The sequence below is a fragment of the Alosa pseudoharengus genome, unplaced genomic scaffold (genome assembly GCF_046254945.1).
Source record: "Alosa pseudoharengus isolate Yale_2024_CS ecotype anadromous, Long Island Sound unplaced genomic scaffold, YU_APseudo_1.1 YU_APseudo_1.1_scf_6, whole genome shotgun sequence".
In the NCBI taxonomy this organism is placed as follows: domain Eukaryota; kingdom Metazoa; phylum Chordata; class Actinopteri; order Clupeiformes; family Clupeidae; genus Alosa; species Alosa pseudoharengus.
This window is the reverse complement of record NW_027468848.1, coordinates 10,853,555-10,861,176: the sequence shown is the minus strand read 5'-3', so window position 1 is coordinate 10,861,176 and position 7,622 is coordinate 10,853,555. Positions and strand designations below refer to the sequence as shown.

General features: G+C 40.9%; 1 protein-coding gene across 1 annotated transcript in view; it reads right to left on the bottom strand.

Moving 5' to 3' along the window:
* Nucleotides 1–7,622, bottom strand: part of LOC143106358 (tripartite motif-containing protein 16-like) — a 30,576-nt gene that overhangs the window by 9,135 nt on the left and 13,819 nt on the right. The gene's annotated exons all lie outside the window — the stretch shown is intronic.

Genomic DNA, 7,622 nt, shown 5'->3' with positions numbered 1-7,622 from the left:
GTGTGTGTGTGTGTGTGTGTGTGTGTGTGTGTGTGTGTGTGATGTAAAGCTGCAACAGTATGAGATTGTCACAGTGGGATCATCATCTCAATTAACTAGATGTACCGCGGAGCGGTACAAAATATGACCGCCGCCCAGTCCAGCACATTTTTTCCACAAAAAGAAATCACGCTGAAAGGCCTATATGATTCTAACTGTCTCACTAAATTGCATTATCCACACTCAATTCTCACTGGTATCTGCTAGACAACAAGTACCAAAACATGATTAGTTCATAGATTTCACATGTAAAATTCATTTTATACAACCCCACCCCCATCTTGCCTGTTCATAATTCTGAGAAATTCTTGATTGTTTGTGTTATGTTTATGTTATGTGTGTGGGTGTGTGTGTGTGTGAGTGTGTGTGTGTGTGTGTGCGTGCTTGTGTGTGTGCCTGCGTATGTGCCTGTGCATGGAAGCGTACATATGTCTACTGTGTGAGTATGTGTCATACGCAGTGCCGGCCCAAGCCTTTTGGGGGCCCTAAGCAGAATTTGATTTGGGGGCCCCCTCCCACAACGCAGTCACCTGTGCTTGGTGATAATTGACAACTTCACACTATAATGTCATATTATAAATTAATACAGTGAGGTTATGTATTAATACAGCGACTGATTATGAACTACTGTCCCCCTGGACACAGATGCATAAGGACCCTCTCCCCCTACCCTCTTTGTGCAAATGTGGGTACAAACGGGTGTGTGTGTGTGTGTGTGTGTGGGGGGTGGGGGGTTAGATGTGATTTCCTCTATTCTGGTGCATTTTTGGGATGGTCAGCTGGAGAAGGGCAGTACCTAAATTTGTTCAGATTCATAGCCTTTTGCTTTTTGACTTATTGGTAGTGAATTCACACAACTACTTGGGGTTCAGGGTCCCTTGACCTCTTGGGCTCGGTAGGCTCATTCAGTAATCCATCCTTGCTCACATGCCAAAAATGTTTTGGGTCTCCAATCTAGACTTCTGGCCCCATGTGCTTGGTAAACCAATGTATTAATATAGTTGTTATTTACACCAACCCTGTCACCTTTTAATCTTAGAGGGTACTAAAATCACAGATTTATTTGAAACATTAATATTCAAAGTGAAGCACTAAGGGTGGTTTACTGAAGTTGAATTGACAAATAACAAAATACAACAGCATTTGTATTTGTTGTAAACAAGTACATCAGTTTAATGACTTGTTTTTCAACAGATTTGCTGAACAAATCCGCAAATGTGCATTAAATGAGCAATTTTCAACTACAAAATAAAAACAAAATAGACAAACATTAATAATCAAAAATAAAATGTCCCAAAAAATAGATAATTATTCCTACTTCGTTCCTGGTTTTTAGGCATCTGCAACTCTGCAGTGGACAAATCTGCAATGATTAAATAAATACATAAATAAATAAAACGATGTTAAATGTGTCGTGTCATATTAACAGGCTATGTAACCATTTGCCATCAAGAAAACCTCACCTTCTGGTAGGTAGAGTTAGGTAGAGGTAGAGATGTGCTCCAAAGGACTTCAACAGTGTCTCTGAAAAAAAAAAAATATTGCATAAGTGCATAGTTGATCGAGCAGAATGAGTTTATTTTGCTATCATTACTTACACTCAAATAACAAGCAATTCCACATGTAACAATTCATATTCTATTGGCAAATGAGGCATACTCAAAAGAGTATACTTAATTGCAGTATGGTGAACGCTTAACATGGTGATCTACTGCAGCCTAAATATTAGGGTAGCACCGCTACATCACTTGCCACTATCTTAATCAAATGTAAATTTATTTTCATCACAGAAGTCTCCCCACCCAACATGGTATATTTTCTCAAACACTACCATCTCTCTCCAAAGATCTTAGAGCAGAGCGGACGTACTGTTCCATCTTTGCCTATGAAGCTGGAACGTTACCGATGCCCAGAGTCGCGCTAGTCAGTGGGTTGGGTTGGGACTGGGAGCCTGGGCTTAGTCTGTTGTTGCTATCAGACTTTCCACTATGTCACATATTATAGAGCAGTAATAAACTATCAACACTTTCAGGTGCGAAATCAGAAACAATCCTTCTGTGGTAAATTTGCCTTCAGCTACGTTTTCATGTAGCTACTGTAGTGCTAATGTCCACTTCAGTCAGCTAGCTAACTTTAATTTACGACATAATAAGCCCACCTAGAGCTAGGGTACATGCTTGATTGAACATCCAAAACAATCCCAATATCCTTGACATCTGAAATACATCTAGATAAATATATATTAATGGGAGACATTTCTCTGTTGATGGCGGAGATTTAGCTCTGGTGATGGCTTATATTAGATCATGACTGCTAGCTAGCTACCTCAAGCACAAAACATACTGTAAATAATCATGCAAAACATACCTGTATCTTGCTCGTTTTTCTCCTCCTCTGTCATTTTCTTCGTTCTGTTTTCGGCACCAGAGGGATACGTCCTTTTTTGTGACTTGTCTGAACATTACCGTCTCTTCCGATTGTTGAACTTGATGCAGTGTCTGCACGAATTGTATATGCACCCGAGGTGTCTACTTTAAGGCTGGCAGACACAGTAGCAGTAGGCAGGCATATTAATCATGAAATCATAATTTTCTTGATTTGAATGATAATTGTTTCATTTATTCATTCATTGATGTCACTTGTTTACGTTATTTATTATGTAAAAAAAAAAAAAGAAACTCGATTGGGGGCCCCCTGGTGGCCAGGAGGCCCCAAGCAGCCGCTTAGTTCGCTTATGCCTCGGGCCGGCCCTGGTCATACGTATGATTACTGTGAATGTGTGTGTGTGTGTGTGTGTATCTGTTTGTGCACATGTGTGCACATGAACTGGGTTAACATGACCCCTGCAGGCAAATATACGGAAAAATGGTCATCCTAGGTCCTACAGTTCTCAAGATATTCACAGAGAACTGTGTCTGGCCTACCCTCCTTTCGGGGGGTCCAGTCCAGCGGGGGGGCTACAGATCAAAACGAAAAATGACAGTTCCATGCTATCTATGTGGGGGTACATGCCCACCAAGTTTTGTGTACCCCGGTCTTTCAGTGTCCCGGGAATCCTTGTTGGTGTACGTCACTAAATGTACACATAAATTGTTTTATTGTAAGGCCCCCCATGAACGAAAGTACACAAAACTTGGCATGCATTCGGAGGGTGTCATAATGATCCTACACTTTCAATTTCGTGCAGTTTTGACCATGTCAGCCAGAGATATTGTGATGAAAACACCTAATTTTTTGCTTTTTAATTTTTAACTAGGTGTCGCTATACATGAAATAAGTGGTAATGGGATGGGTTGACATGGCCCCTTGAGATCAACATACAAAAAAAGGTGGACCTCCTAGGCCCTACGGTTCTCGAGATATTCACAGAAAACTGTCTCCGGCCACCTACAGGCCAGTTGGTGTATAGTAACATAAATTAATTTATTGTGTGGCCCCCCATGAACGGAATTCCACGAAACTTGGCATGCATTCAGAGGGTGTCATAATGATCCTACACTTCCAATTTCATGCAGTTTTGACTATGTTAGGTCACAGATACCTGCGATTACAACACCTAATTTTTACTTTTTTGTGTTTAACTAGGTGGCGCTATACATGAAATGAGTGGTTATGGAATGGGTTGACATGGCCCCTTGAGATCAACATACAAAAAAAAAAATGGTCCTCCTAAACCTTACGGTTCTCGAGATATTCACAGAAAACTGTGTCTGCCCTACCCTCCTTTCGAGGGGTGCAGTCCAGCGGGGGGGCTACAGATCAGATCAAAACGAAAAACGAGGGTTCCATGCTATCCATATGGGGTTACATGCCCACCAAGTTTCGTCTACCCCGGTCTTTCAGTGTCCCGGGAATCATTGACGGAAATTTGGACATGCGAAAAAGAAAAAAAAAAAAAAAAAAAAATCTGACTAAACCTATATGACCGCCGCTTCGCTGCGCGGCGGTCATAATAAAGTCTCACATTACATCAGATTGGAAAGTACTGAAACAACCAAAATCACACACAGTATAAGACATATTTTTTAATGTATTAACAGCAAAAGGTTTCCACCATTATAATGGGCTCAGCTCAATTCTGATTGGCTGAGCAGAGTTTGGTGACGTTTCTTAAAGGAGGCACTTCTCAAACGCTGAGGAGCATAAAAGGTAGAGCATAGACACATTCAGATCAGATCAGATCTCATCGGGGTAAATCAAGCTGGTCCATCGTCATCCTATTGCCTGACAGTTCAGTCTAGACATTGTTTGGACTGTATTCTCACTGCAATATGGTGAATACAGATCAACAGTCTTTCGGCATCTCTCATCTGCATTGTCTCCTTCGGATACTTGGTACATCAAAGAGGTTCAGAGGTGGGTTTCTTTTATGACAAACTCGTCTCTGGTTACTGGGTCAGGCACCTGGACATCAGACACTGAGAAAGGAAAAATGCATTACTACTAATGGCAGCCTTACATTGTACGATTTTGGTCTGTTTTTACAGTCGGTGACTAAATTTCCAAAGTCGTACAGAAATCATGGGAGTTGTACTGGAATCGCGGCGCGCTCCCGTCAACTAGATTGTTAAGTGTAAGGTGCCAATCTTAGAGGTTTTAAGTCAATTGGAGTCAGTCTTTTTCTAGTTTTGCTGTTACGACAATATCAAACATGTTTAATATTATCGCAAGTCTTTCTAGTCGTGGCTCATGCAAATAGTGACGTGAACAATAAAAAACAATAGTGACTTCTCTCCAACACCAAACAGGAAGGGGCAAAGTAGGCGACAGCTGTAGCAAGGGACCTGATGAAACCCATAATATGATCATTTGTTATTTTGTTTCTTATACATCTTTAGTCAGCCCTTCCATGTGACAGAACAACTCCATATCGGTTAGAGATGTCACGCATGAAACAATGCTGCAGAAACACGAAAATATGACTTTGAGTTTAGTACGCTATCATTTCAGTTCCTGTTGATATCTATTGCAGGATGGGTAATAATTTAAAGGAATTTAGTTGCAGTCTTGTAAAAAGTGACCCTGCAAGATCCCTAGTCATTGCAAAATCATAGTCTGTGACTTAAAACTCTATCACTTGTCTTTAGATGTGAGAGGGTTTGAGACTGTAGTCTTTCAAAAATCTTTTCCAAATCTTTGCAAATCTTTACAAAGTCTATCAGTGTAAGGAGGGCTTTACAAACTCCGAACTTAGCCCCGCTCACAACATGTAAGGTCGGTCTGGCACTGTTGCGGGGCAACTATGCTCGAACAAGAGCTGTTTGGACCAATCAAATTGGGCTATTACGATGATGGACAGGTGAGCAACAGTGCCTCGTCTATCACGTCATCTGAGCACGCTTAGGTTGATTTTGTTTGCAAAAAAAACCGCTGTGGCTAGAGGGAGACAGATGACAGATGAACAAATGCATATTATTTCAATGAGGTTTTATCACTGAAAACGATTATTTCTGAAAACTTTGGCCGAAGTTGAGATGTGGGAAAACTCATGGTTTTACTTTCATCAAGGGAAAACAGTGTGTTGCATTGCGACAAGTTGTTCCCTCGTTCGTTTGAAATCTCTGATTGGCCACCTGTTTGCTCCAGGGTTCTCCAATGTTTTCTCAGTTAGCCTTTTAATATTATATCAGATTAGTATAAAAAAATGTGCCTTTGGCATATTGGATGAATGGTTGCTGATAATGGCCATCTGTATACGTATGTAGTTATTGCATTAAAGATCAGCCATTTTTTTGACTCCTAAACACTTTTAGTGTCTTAATTTCAAACACTGGGGCCCTTTCCCATGTCTCTTAGTTTTGACATCTGAAAGAAGGTTTTAAAGATGAAAAGATTAAGTGAAACTATCATTCCTATACTAGACTCCACATGTAAAGGCCTAGAGGCTGTTAGAATCATTCAGTAAAGACTTACCTGGTAGTGGCTGTGCCTCATTACTGTTTGTTCTTTTGACTGGGAGCTCAGGATCAGAATCTGGAAAATCAACACAGAGACACATTCACCCAGGATCAACAGAACAAACCAACACACATCTTGGTTTGCTTGTATATTATTGTCATGTGTACTCTTAAATTTGAATCTGTGGCATGGAATATAACTGACAGATTCAAATTCTAAGAGTGGAGTGAATGAATGAATGAATGCGTGTGTACATGTACGTGTGGATCCAAGATGTCGCCGCAGATGGCTACCTGGATACTTTGCTCTCAAGTACTTTGTTTTTGTGTGTTTATCACGTTTTCTGCAATATTTTAGCAGTTACTTTTACAAGGGAAGAACTATTAAACATCAGGCAAACCTCTTTAGGAACTTTTTCTCCAATTTTCACTGATCCAGCAACTCTTACTATGCGCTCCTGAAGCGTTTACCGGCGCACAGATGATGACCTCATCAAGCTGTGTCTTGAAGCATACAAACAAGCGCGGATGGCTGGCTTACTACGTAAACGTGATCTTCAGAGGCTAGCCAGGAGGAGCTACAACAGAGGGCAGCTCATCCCGACAGACAGGCTACTGTCTGCCTGACGTGACTCGCGGGAGATATCGCAGAATTTTGTTGGCAATAAATACAGCAGAACTTTCATTCTTACTCATTAAAATGAGCATGATGACTGACGAAATAAATCCTTATGATGTAGTTTAAATAAACCACTGTTGTCATTGAGTTAACAGGCCTGCATTGTAGCACATAAATTCAATATCAAGTGTTTTCCCTATATGTGTGTCTATCTATTTAACCAACAGCAGAAAACAACAGAATATCCAAACGTTTTCAGTAGGCTAGCCTACCATTGTTGCAGAAATCACGTATAAGAAGGTATCCCTTGTTGCATTCAAGAATGCATCCAGTGGGGCATCACAGTAACATTAAGCATGTTGTGTTAATTCCACAACAGGAGATATGTGATGTTACCTAAATTAGTTTTGAGGAAAAATAACCCACATATCGACATCGGTATCGGCTGATATCGGAATCGAAAATTGAGAGTTGGACAATATCGGCATATTGGATATTGGCAAAAAAGCCAATATCGGACATCCCTAACTGTAAGCCATTCTATTATCCGCGGGAATTCTCTTCGTTTGTTATGGTCGGCGCCTACATTCCACCACAAGCCTGCATAGAAGAGGCATTACAACAGCTAGCTGACCAGATAACAGACATTCAGAAAAAACACCCAGACTCTCTCACCATTATTGTTAGGGATTTTAACAGCGCCAATCTCAGTCAGGAACTCCCTAAATACAGACGGCATATCAAGATTCCCACCAGGGACAAAAACACATTGGCCCACTGTTATACAGTTTTTAAAAGATGCCTATCATGTCGTTTCCCAGGCACCTCTAGGACTCTCAGACCACTTTCTGCTTCACTTCATCCCAACCTACAGGCAGAAACTAAAAACTTCTAAACCTGTGTCAAAAACTGTTAAGAAATGGACAAGGGAATCCAAGCTGGAGCTGCAGGCTTGCTTTGACTGCACCAACTGGAGCGTTTTTAAAGCTGCAGCTACAGACCTCAATGACCTCACTGATATGGTAACATCCTATATCAGTATTTGCATCTGTGTGCAAACCAAGACC